This window comes from Arvicanthis niloticus, unplaced genomic scaffold, assembly GCF_011762505.2.
Source record: "Arvicanthis niloticus isolate mArvNil1 unplaced genomic scaffold, mArvNil1.pat.X S33, whole genome shotgun sequence".
In the NCBI taxonomy this organism is placed as follows: Eukaryota; Metazoa; Chordata; class Mammalia; order Rodentia; family Muridae; genus Arvicanthis; species Arvicanthis niloticus.
Genome location: NW_023044983.1, coordinates 786121 through 799222, shown reverse-complemented (window position 1 = coordinate 799222; position 13102 = coordinate 786121).

Genomic DNA, 13102 nt, shown 5'->3' with positions numbered 1-13102 from the left:
GCATATCAATACGTGTAAAAGAAACAGACGCCTGAGAAGGAGTTTGAGATGGCAGGCAGGAAGGACAGGCTGAGCTAGGGCAAGACTATGACAAGCAGAATTTGGCTACAGACAAAAGCTGGCGTTTTCCTGAATCTTTATTGGCTTCTTCAATATTCAGAGCTTTACATTGCCCATTACATGGATGACATTTTTCTTTCTGGGCCGGATGAGGCTCCCCTATTAAAAATAGGCCAAGACCTAGTGATTGCTCTACAGGGTCTGGACCTACAATTTGCCCCAGAGAAGGTACAGTTACAACCTCCTTATTTATTTCTGGGCTTTGAACTCCATTCTGCAGGGATCCTCTCCCAAATGATTGAATTAAGGAAAGATTCCTTACATTCTTAATGATTTCCAATGCCTCCTGGGAGATATTAATTGGCTTCGTCCTTACTTGAAATTGACCACTGGAGAGCTTAAGCCTTTGTTTGATATCCTTAAAGGGGATTCTGATCCCTCTTATCCCCACACTTTGACCCCCTAAGCCATTGTTGTTCTTAAAGTTGTTGAAAAGGTGATTCAACAACAGACCATTACATATTATTCTCCTGCCTCTCCTTTATGACTTTTGGTTCTTCCCACTGTTTTTCCCCTACAGAAATTTTGTGGCAAACTAAACCTCTATATTGGCTTCATTTGCCTGCCACTCGTTCTAAAGTGCTCCCTGTATATCCCTTCCTGGTAGCACAGATTATAAGGTTAGGATGAGAGACCTCATTAATACTTTTTGGTAAAGACCCTGACCTTATTAGTGTACCTTATGATGCTGCCCAAGTACGCTGGCTACGCTAGTCTTCAGACTAGTGGACCATTAATTGTGTTTCCTTCCAGGGAAAGATAGATAATCATTACCCTGCTGATAAGCTTATTCAGTTTCTTGAACACCAGTCAGTGGTTTTCCCAAGGAGGACTAAGACGTCCCCCATTCCCCAAGCCATTTCTATTTTTACAGATGTATCCTCCTCAGGTATTGCTGCCTTTAATGCTAATGGACAAATTTCTAAATTTCAGACTAAATTTTCCTCAGCACAATTGGTGGAATTGGTGGCTGTTATTCAGGTCTTTAGGGGATTTATCGATCAGCCCTTTAATCTTTTTATTGATAGCACATATGTCACCCAATCTGTGCCCCTGCTTGAGACAGTCCCCTATATTCAACCATCTACCAATGCATCCCCTCTCTTTTATGAATTACAACAGGTTATTCTTGCTAGGAAATATCCTTTTTTGTTGGACACATCTGTGCACACTCAGGCCTTTCTGGACCCTTGTGTGAGGGCATTTACATCGTAGATCTAGCCACCAGAGACCCTATTCAGGTTATGTCAGCAATTGCCAATCCCCCAGATTCTTGTTCTCAGGCCCAAGAGGCACATCGTCTGTAGGACACTGAGCTGAGAGACAACCAGGTGTCTGGTTGAACGAGCTTCAAACCCCGGAAACCCTTTGAGGGATGGTAGGCCGTTTGGCTTTGTTCCTGGTCCCCTGGCACTCTCAGCTCCCGCCGTTTACCACTTCACAGCCCATCCCTCAGAGAGGTTGAGAGGTCTACGACCATCGGGTCACATAGGAATGGTGCCCCAGGCTCTCCTCACATGCATATGAGGCATCCCCAAAACCTCAGACTAAGCCAATGAGGTTACCTGCTGCTAAAACCTTCACCCACCCCTAACTGTATATATTGAGCTTAACTGAGAATTAAATGGCACACAAGAACCATCCAGGTGTCCGTGAACTTCCTTTCATCATTGACCCGCCGCAGCCCTTCTCCGCTACCTGGCCAGCGCTTCCTGGCTTAAGAGCTGTAATACTTCAGAGCCTGCTAGGCTCTTCTGCTACCTAGCCGCATTCCCCAGCTAAACAAAGAGCTGTACCACTTGACAACCCGCCGGCTCTCCCTGGAGCCTGCCTGGAATGCTCGGCTGCCTTTCCGTCAGCCAGTCTGGCTCCTTATCAGCCTGGCCCGAGCCTGGACCAGTTCAGCACTGAGTAGCAGGGGCAACACCTGGAGAAGATTAGCCAGCAACGACGATGACAGACGCCAGAAGTAGCGTCAGGGGCAGGCAATCCTCTCCTCCCCACTCACACCCTGCCACCAGCCAGGAGACTGCCGTGGGACATCTGCAGGACCAGGTCCCCACAATCGTCTACATCACCTCAATGCCCAGACCTTGAGAAAAATGTTCTCCATCACCAGAGAACAGGCACGACAAATTGTGCACCAATGCCAAAAATGCCTTACTTTTTTTCCTGAGCCTCATATTGGAGTCAACCCTCGTGGTCTCACTCCTGAAGAAGTATGGCAAATGGATGTGACTCATTTTTCTTCCTTTGTCAAGATAAAATATATTCATGTATCTGTGGATACTTTCAGTGGCTTGATTTGTGCCTCCCTACAGATGGGAGAGGCCACTAAACATGTTGTTAATCATTTGATTTCCTGTTTTGCCTTTATGCCTTTACCTAAAATTATTAAAACAGATAATGGCCCTGGTTATACAAGCAGCTCCTTTAACAATTTTTGTGCACAATTTAAGATTAAACATGTTACTGGTATTCCTTATAATCCACAAGGCCAAGGCATTGTTGAAAGAACTCACCAGACTTTGAAAAGTATGCTCTTGAAGTTACAATATTCTGGAGGTATTTTATATCCTCTGACTGGAAATTCTAAGACCTTGTTGAATCATGCCTTGTTCATCCTCATTGTTTTGACCCTCGATGAAGGAGGAAAGTCTGCTGCAGACAGATTCTGGCATCCTACTGCAGCAGACTCCTATGCCAAAGCAATGTGGAAAGATCCACTGACATATAAATGGAATGGTCCTGACCCAGTCTTTATCTGGGGAAAAGGACATGCATGCATATATGATTCCAAAGAACAAAACGCCAGATGGTTATCAGAAAGATTGGTGAAGCTGGCTAATTCCACCCCAGGGACACCCCCTGAGAATGGTTCTTAACTGTGCTTCCTTTCAGAAAAATGCATCCAGTTGCCTTGCTCCTCCTGCTCACACTCCAGGTTTACCCGACTGTGAGTACCAAACCCCAACATTCTCCATACCAGATTTATAATTTTACTTGGGTCATAATAAACCAAGCAGGAGACATTGTTAATTCCAGCTCTTCACTTGGAACCTAGCCTTCATGGCCCTCTTTAGAGGTGGATCTTTGTACTCTTGCCCAGGGAGTCAGTGCAGACTGAAAAACCCCTTCCCATTATTAGCCCCAAAGTTGGCCGGATGATACACCTGATCCCAATTATGATGGCCACCTTGCAGGATGTAATTCCTATATTAAGAGAGCCTCCCTGGCTGAAGAGATGTCTGGCATTTATGTATGTCCTGGGCCCTCCCACTGCACTCGCTTTCAAGATTATAAATGTGGCTACCAGTCTGATTATTATTGTGCATCTTGGGGCTGTGTAACCACGGGAGATGCATATTGGAGACCTCATTCCACCTGGGATTATATCACCCTAAGGAGAAAGTTTTTACCTACATACTTACAGAATAAACTAGGTATCGGGACTGCACAACCATTAAAATTTCAGTGTGCATTAATGGTGTGTCCCTCTTCTTATATCCTTTATGGATATAAGGAAGACTAAAGACTGGACAGGCCAAGGATATGAATGGGGCCTACGTCTAAGAGAGTGCACAGCCTTGACATTCAGCTGCTCAGACCCGGGACTCACCTTTAGAATTAAACTCCTTAAGAGTATCCCTAGTAAAAATATTGCTGCTGTGGGCCCTAATCCTGCCCTACAGCACCCTTGGTCACCTGCTAAGCCCACCCCCAGGCCTGGAACTATTGCTGAAGCCATTTTACCTCCCCCCACCTCCCCCCAGATTACCTTATTTCAGCCCATTATGTCTGCGGGCCCTCCTAGCTCTGCTGACCTTATTATTTCTCTGGAAAATGCCTCACTTGAAGCTATTCATAATACCAGTGAATATTAGTATCAAGAATGTTGGATTTGTTTTTCACCTACTCCTCCTTTTTATGAAGGAATATCCATTTTTACTCCTCCTTCCTTTTCTGCTAATAGCAATTTGTTATTGTGGACTATTTTACTTGAGGGAGGTCTCACTCTTAGCTCCATCTCGGGCATAGGCCTCTGCATTTTGGGGCCCTCCATGCTTCCCCCCCAAGATTTGGTCCCTGTTTGCAACCAGACATTGATTTTAGATAACACCTTTCTATATACCATAGCATCCAATGGTACCTATTATGCCTGTGCCACTGGATTGACATCATATATCTCTAACTTTGAATTTTTAAAGACCAGAGATTATTGTGTAGTTGTTACCATTCTCCCTCATTTTTTATTCATGATTCGGAGTCTTTTCTTAATATTCTGGATCAAGGTCCTTCCCTTAGGACCAAACGAGAGCCTATGGCAGCTCTTATGTTGTCTGTCATATTAGGAATCAGCGCTATTGGCGCAGGTATGGGCATTGCTTCTCTAGTCACCTCCAATAATCATTATGCCCATCTTCAGTCTCTCATTGATAAAGATTTAAATAATTTGAGAGAAGGAATACAAGACCTCAAGGACTCTGTGGCCTCACTTTCTGAAGTGATTCTACAAAATCACAGAGGACTAGATCTAGTCTTCCTAAAAGACAGAGGTCTATGTGTAGCACTTAAGGAAGAATGCTGTTTTTATTCTGATAAGACTGGCCTTGTCCAAAATAGTTTGGATAAGGTCAAAAGGAGTCTAGAGGAAAGAAAGAGAGCCAGAGAACAACAAGAATCATGGTATCAAAATTGGTTCTCTACTTCACCTTGGCTTACCACCCTGTTGCCTAGTTTATTAGGACCTTTTGTTGGTATTTTATTGCTTTTGTCTTTTGGCCCTTGGGCCTTTAATCATCTCACAAGTTTTGTTAAGAACCAGATTGATGGTGCCATCAAACTTGTTGGAGTCCATTATCATCAGCTGAAGACTGGGAACAATCCAGAAGTGATTCTTCTGGAGACTGGTGCAGCTGCCAGCCCCCCTGCCTCCCCCTATGGCCGACCCCTAGATTTTCATGCCCTTAAGAAAGGTTTCTGGTATGCCTGGCTCTGCCCTCGTTTCTCTCGATAGGGAGCCTGGCCTCTTGATCATCCTGATGAAAAATTGGACTTTTCCTAAATTAAGACCTGCCTTTGATGTGGTCCTCTAATATTGGGGCGTCTTCCCTTATGACAATATTACACCCCAAACTGACAAACGGCTGGTAACTTGGACATTCATAAAGGGATTAGGATGGCTGTGAGTTAGCCCAATGACGGGATTATTGTAGGTCCATTTCCCAGGGGCCCACCCAATGCAGCTGTAAAGGAGTGCATGGTGCTGGGAGTGGGTGCAGCCTACATAGCCTAAGATAGGGCTCCCACCCTTGTTTCACCCACCTCAACGTTCCTTGACGTTTCCCATTGTTGATAGCCTAAAGCCTTCGACCATCAATGTGACTCGTCTCACATCAATGTCTTGGGGTTATGAACTTGTCCAAGACCCCCCACAATTTGACCTCCAAATTCTAAACCCATGTAGTTGGGATTTATAACAAGATGCCCTCTCCATCTAAACAGAGAAAGGGGAAATGTTGTAAGACAAGACCCTCGCCTCATACCCTCACCCCTACTTCTCCCCACCTGCACAATGTTTCCTGCAGCTTCATCACTGTAACAACCACAAGGTCCTGCTTGATCGTTACGTCCCCTGCAGCTTCATCCCCCTAGTAACCACAAGGTTCAGCTTGACAGTTACAGATAGACTTATAGACTTAAAGCAGTGTACTGTATCTTTTGAGTAAGCAGTTAGACCACCATTGTTTTAGGGCACAGGCCAAGAAGATTCTGTACTTTCCCATTACCTGGATCCCTCTTACCCCTCCTTTGCAAAATGTATTATAAATAAGTGCTTTGCGCCCAAATATATGGCTATTGACAATTTTTGCTTCCTTGAGTCTTTTCCCCTGCCTCGCCGGTTCTTCTTTCAGTATGCGGTTCTCCTCACCCCCACGAAATAACGAGACCAGTGGGTCGGGTTAGAGGAGGATGTCCCTGATGTTTAGAGTGGGAAGGACTTCACTGTGTTTGATAGTTGAGAGGATATCCATGTTTTGGACCGTTGGGAGGATGTCCCTGTATTGGAGTGTTGAGAGGATTTCACTGTGGTCGACAGTGTGGATGATGGACTTGTGGACAGTAAGGACAATGCTCCTGTGGTGCAAAAGAGACTGTCTCTTTGATGGACAGTGAGAAGGATGTCCTTGTAGTGGGGAGTGCAGAAGACATATCTGGGGTGGACAGTGGTAAGAACATCCTTGTTGTGCACAAGAGGATGTCCCTGTGGTGTACAGTGAGAAGGCCATCCCTGTGGTGGACAGTGAAGAGGATTTCCATTGGTGGACCATTGAAATGACCTACTTGTGGTCGACAGTGGGAAGGACGTCCCTTTGGAGGACAGTGGGGAGGACATCACTGAGGTGGACAGGCAGAAGGATGTCACTGTGGTGGACAGAGTGGAGGACCTCCCTTAGGTGGAATGTAGGTAGAATGTCCCTGTGGTTTACATTGCGGAGGATATTTGTGTTGTGGACGGCAGTGAGGATTTCCCTGTAGTGCATATCGTTGAAGACAACCATGTTGTGGACAGTTGTAAGGATGTCCTTGTAGTACACAGGAAGATGTCTCTGTGGTGGACAGTGAAAGAAACATCTGATTGATGAACCATGGAAAGGACCTCCCTGTGGTGGGCAGTGGGCAGGACATTTCTTTTGTAAACAGTGGGGAGGATGTTACTTTGGTGGACAGTGGAAAGGACATCACTTTGATGGACAGTAGAAAGGACCTCTCTGTGGTGGACAGTGGGAAGGAGGTCCCTGTGGTGGACAGTGATTAGGGCATCCATATTTTGCACAGGAGTATGTCCCTGTGGTGTACAGTGGGAAGGATATCCCTGTGGTGGACAGTGAAGAGGACTTCCCTGTGGTAGAACTTTGAAATGACATCCTTGTGGTTGACAGTGGGAAGGACGTCCCTTTGGAGGACAATGGGGAGGATATCATAGTGGTGGACAGGCAGAAGTATGTCCCTGTGGTGGACAGAGTGGTGGACTTCTTGTGGTGGACAGTGGGTAGGATGTCCCTGTGGTTTACAGTTCGGAAGATATTTGTGTGATGGACAGCAGTGAGGCCTTCCCTTAGTGCATATTGTTGAGGACAACCATGTTGTGGTGTGTGGTAATGATGTCCTTGTAGTACAGAGGAAGATGTCTTTGTGGTGGACAGTGGGAAGGACATCTGTTTGGTGGATAGTGGGAAGACTGTTCCTGTGGTGGATAGCAGAGAGGACCTCTCTGTAGTGGACAGTGGGATTGACATTCCTGTTGTGGACAGTAAAAGGATGTCACTTTTGTGCACATTGGGGAAGATGTCCCTCCGGTGAACATTAAGAAGGACTACCCTGTGGTGGACAGTGGTGAGGACAACCCTATTGTGCACAGGAGGATGTCCTTGTGGTGGACAGTGGGGAAGACCACACTATGGAGGACGGTGGGTTAGGATGTCCCTGTGGTGGAGAGTGGGAAGAACATCCATGTGGTGGACAATGTAATGTATGTCCCTGTGCTGCACAGTGGTGAGGACAACCCTATTGTGCACAGGAGGATGTCCTTGTGGTGGACAGTGGGGAGGACCACTCTCTGGTGGACTGTGGGGTAGGATATCCCTGTGGTGGACAGTGGGAAGAAAGTCCATGTGGTGAACAGTGGGGAAGATTTCTGTGTTGTGGACAGTGGGAAGGATGTCCCTTTGGTGTTCAGTGTGAAGAACGTCCCTGTGGTGGACTGTGGGGAGAAAATACGTGGGGTGGACAGTTGGGATTATGTTCCTGTGGTGGACATTGTGCAGGACTTTTCTGTTGTGAACAGTTGGATGGACATCCTTGTGGAGGACAGTGTGGAGTATGTCCCTGTTGTGTACAGTGGGATGGATGTTTCTGTAGTGGACAGTTTGGAACATATTTGTGTGGTGGACAGTTAGGAAAACGTCCCTGTGGTAAACAGTGGGAAGGAAGTTCTTTTTGAGGACACTGAAAGGATGTCAATGTGGTGGACAATGGGAAGGACATCCCTGTTTTAGATAGTGGGGAGATTCTCCCTGTGGTGGACATTAAGTAGGATGTCCCTGTGGTGGACTGTGTGGAGAATGTTTCTGTTTTGGACAACTGAGAGGACGTTACTGTGGTGGACAGTGTGAACGACGTCTCTTTGTTGGACAGCAGGGAGGACCTCTCTGTGGTGGAAAGTGGTAAAGATGTCCCTGTGATAGACAGTTATGAGGATGTTTCTGTGGTAGACAGTGGAAAGGATGTCCCTGTTGTGGACAGTGGTGAGGACCTTCCTGTCGTGGATATTGGAAAGGACGTCCCTGTGGTGAACAGTGAAAAGGATGTTTCTGTGGTGGACAGTGGAGAGGACCTCCTCATGGTGGAAAGTGGAAAGGATGTCACAGCGGTGGACAATCTTGAGGACATCCCTGTTGTGCACAGGAAGATGTCCCTGTGGTACACAGTGGGGAAGATGTCCCTGTTGTTACAGTGGACAGGACCTCACTGTGTTTGATAGTTGGGATATATATGCTGTGGACACTTGGAAGGATGTCACTGTTGTGGACATTGGGAAAAGCCATTTTGTGGTGGACAGTGGGAATGGTGTGCCTCTTGTGGACAGTGGGGAGGACCTACTTGTGTTGTGAGGACCTTTTTGTGGTGGACAGTGGGTAGGATGTCCTTGTGGTTTGCAGTGTGGTGTATATTCATGTAATGACAGTGATGAGGACTTCCCTGTAGTGTATATTGTTAAGGACAACCATGGTGTGGACAGTGGTAAGGATGTCCTTGTAGTACACAGGAGAGTGTCTCTGAGGTGGACAGTGGGAAGGACATCTGTTTGGTGGACCATTGAAAGGATGTCCCTGTGGTGGACAATTGGGAGTACCTGCGTGTGGTGGACAGTGGGAAGGACATTTCTGTTGTGGACACTGGGATGGATGTATCTGTGGCGGATTGTGGGGAGGACATCCATTTGGAAGACAGTGGGGAAGAAATTTCTTTGATGAATAGTGGAAAGAATGTTCTTGTGGTGGACAGCAGAAAGGACATTTCTGTAGTCTAGAGTGGGAAGGATATCTCTGTTGTGGACAGTGGAAAGAATATTCCTGTGGTGCACTCTTGTGAGGACATCCCTGCTGTGCATAGGAGTATGTCCCTGTGGACATTGGTGAGGACAACCATATTATGGCCAGTGTGAAGGATGTCATTGTGGTACACAGGAGGATGTCGCTGTGGTGTACAGTTGGAAGGGCATCTGTTTGTTGGACCGTGGAAGGGATGTTCCTGTGGTGGACAGTTGGGAGACCCTCCCTGTGTTGGACATTGGAAAGGACATCACTTTGATGGACAGTAGAGAGGACCTCCTGTGGTGGACAGTGGGATGGAGTTCCCTGTGGTGGACAGTGGGAAGGAAATTAATGTTGTGGACTGTGGGAAGAACATCTTTGTTGTGGATATTGGGAAAGACCTCCTTGTGGTGAACTGTGGGAAGAATTTTCCTCTTGTAGACAGAGGGGAGGACCTTACTTAGGTGGACAGTGGGAAGGACATCCCTGTTGTGGACAGTGGGGAGGAACTTTCTGTGGTGTACTTTGGGAAGGACATCCCTGTTGTGGACAGTGGGCAGAATATTTCTGTGGTGGATAGTTGAAATGATGGCCAAGTCATGGACAGTGGAGAGGATCTAACTGTGGCGGACATTGGAGAGGACCTCCCTGTGGTACACAGTGGGTAGGACATCCCTGTGGTGGACAGTGGAAAGAACATCCCTGTTGTGGAATGTATGTAGGAAGTCCCTGTGGTGGACAGTGGAAAGGACATCACTTTGATGGACAGTAGAAAGGACTTTCCTGTTTTGGACAGTGGGAAGGAGGTCCATGTGGTAAACATTGGAACGACATATATGGTGTGGACTGTTGGAAGGACATCCCTGTTGTGGACATTGGGAAAGACCTTTTGGTGAACAGTGGGAAGGATGACACTATTGTGGACAGTGGGGAGGACGTTTCTGTGGTAGAAAGTGGGAAAGACAGCACTCTTATCGTCTGAGGGGAGTATATCACTGAGGTGGAAAGAGGGAAGGATGTACCTTTGGTGGACAGTAGAGAGAACTTTCTTTATATGGAGTGCGGAAAGAAGGTCCCTGTGGTGGAGAGTGAAAAGGACATGCCTGTTGTTGACAGTGTGGAGGACATAGGTCTTTTGGACAGATGAAAGAACATTCATGTGGAGGACAGTAAGGAAGAATTCCCTGTGGTGGACAGTGGGAAGGAGGTCCCTGTGGTGGACATTGGAAGGATAGATATGTTGTGGACTGTTGGAAAAACGTCCCTGTTTTGGACATTGGGAAAGACCTTCTTGTGGTGGACAGTGGGAAGGATGACCCTTGGGTGGACAGTGGAGAGGATGTCCCTGTAGTGGACAGTGGGAAGGACATACCTGTCATCATGTGAAGTGAGGATATCACTTAGGTGGACAGAGGAAAGAATTTCCCTGTGGTGGATAGCAGGGAGGACCTTTCTGTTTAGAATTGTGGGAAGGACATCCCTGTTGTAGATAGTGGGTAGGACATCCTGGTGGTGGACACTGAAAAGGAATTCACTGTGATGGATAGTGGGGAGGATGTTACTGTGGTGCACTGGAGAATGTACCTGTGGTGTATAATTGTAAAGATGTCCATATGCTGGAGAGTGCAGAGGACAGCTCTGTGGTGGACATTCATCAGGACATCCCTATTTTGCACAGGAGGATGTCCCTGTGGTGTACAGTGGGAAGGTCATCCCTGTGGTGAACTGTGAAAAGGACTTTCTTGTGGTGGACCGTTGAAATGACGTCCTTGTGGTAGACAGAGGGAAGAACGTCCCTTTGGAGGACAGTGGATGAACATCACTGTTGTGGACAGGCAGAAGAATGCCCCTGTCATGGACAGAGGGGAGTGTAGGAAGCCGCGGTTAGCGGTGGTACATTCCGCCATTGCAAGATAGCGCTGACATTTCGTGTCTCCACAAGTAAACAACTGACTGACTGCGCAGGTGCAAAAGGCAAAAAGCGCGCCAAAGTCACTGCCCATCCCGGGGCATAGTATGGGGTGATGAGTGAACAGCCAATCAGAAGTGAACATGCCACTCTAGGGTACATATATCAGTGCCTTTCCCAGGCTTTGGGTCTTTCCACTTCTGCTGTTACAAGAATAAAGCCTCGCTGTGGTAACCACCCGAACACAGCCACACGTGTCTTCTTCGCGGGCGAAGGGGACACAAAAGGGGCTCGCAAGATCTGGCTTCAAAACCCAGGAACTTCAAGGCGCAGCGGAAGGCCCCCCGAAATTCTGGGCGGGTTAAAAGACTACAGGATCGAGGTAGGTCTCTGAGAGGTATGCTTGGAGTGGAAGCCGTTATTGTGGGCATATTCTCACCCATTGCCACTGCTGCAATAGTTGGCCTCTTCCTTGCGTTGTTTTCGCTTTTAGCTTATTTGTGTTGTAAAGATCCAGCTAACAACACAGCTAGTAGTGCAAGTCAAGTGGTTTCAGGAGAGGTCTACTCCAGGCTATCAGAAACAGGGCATGTTAGCCGGCATCAGGCCAAGGAGTCTGGAGAAAAGGATAAGGCCAAAGAGCCTGGAAAGGAGAAGCAGGTAAAAAATCCTGGGCAACAGAGGCAGGCCAAGTAGCCTGGCCATAGGAAAGAGTACTCAAGAGGAACAGGGGCGACTGCAGGGCCTGTTATGATTAAGGACCCTTCACCGGCTGGTGAAGAGAGAGTGGAGTTTGGGGGGACCCCCTCTACCCCATTAATTAGCCTGCATCCATAGACCTTGGCAGCTCTGAGAAGGAGAGCTTAGAGGAGGAAGCAGCCGCCTGTGCAAAGGATAGCCGTTCTGGGATAAGACTAAGAAAGACCTTGAATCCCTCGGCCCCATCCTTGCCTCCGGCATATGCCCCGGGCAGCGCCCCTAATTCATTTCTCAGCCCAGGAGATCGGAGGCAGCTACAGCTTGCATTTCCAGTCTTTGAAGCGGCAGAAGGTGCTTGTGTCCATGCCCCAGTAGAGTATAGACAGGTTAAAGAATTAGCTGAGGCAGTATGTGCATATAGAATTGGGGCTAATTTTACTATATCCCAAGTGGAGAGTTTAAGTACAGCTGCTATGATGCCAGGAGACTGGCAGGACACAGTGAAGGCAGTACTTAACAATATGGGCCAATACCTAGAGTGGAAGGCCTTGTGGCATGAGGCACTGCAAGCACAAGCCAGGATTAATGCAAATACTGAGGGACAACAATTATGGACTTTTGACATGCTGGTGGGAGTTGGCATACACGCTAACGACCAGACCACTCATCCTGGGCAGGTCTATGCACAGATAGCATCAGCTGCAATAAAGGCATGGAAGTCTCTCCCTAGGAAGGAAGGCAGTAACCTTTATTTGTCCAAGATAATTCAGACATCTAATGAGTATTTCTCTGACTTCGTGGCCCGCATGATTGAGGCAGCTGGCAGAATCTTTGGGGAACCAGAGCAAGCAATGCCATTGATAGAACAGATGATCTTTGAAAATGCCACAGCTGAATGCCGTGCAGCCATTGCTCCTCGGAGAGCCAAAGGGCTACAAGACTGGTTAAGATTCTGCCGTGGCTTGGGAGGTCCCCTTACTAATGCCGGACTTGCAGTGGCTAACTTAGAAATGGCTGCAGTCCTCCTTAAGGGTCAGAATCATGGAAAATTTCCTTCAAAACATATGGCCCGATGCTTTGCCTGTGGGAAGGCGGGACACATGAAGAAAGAGTGCCCAAATAATCAAATACCATCAAAGCTGTGCACTAGGTGTGGAAAGGGCTATCATCTGGCTCTGGATTGCCACGCTGTTAGAGATATAAGAGATCAGATCCTCCCTCCAAATCCCTCAGCCATTAAGGAAGAAAAATTTTCAAAAACCGGATATACGGACCC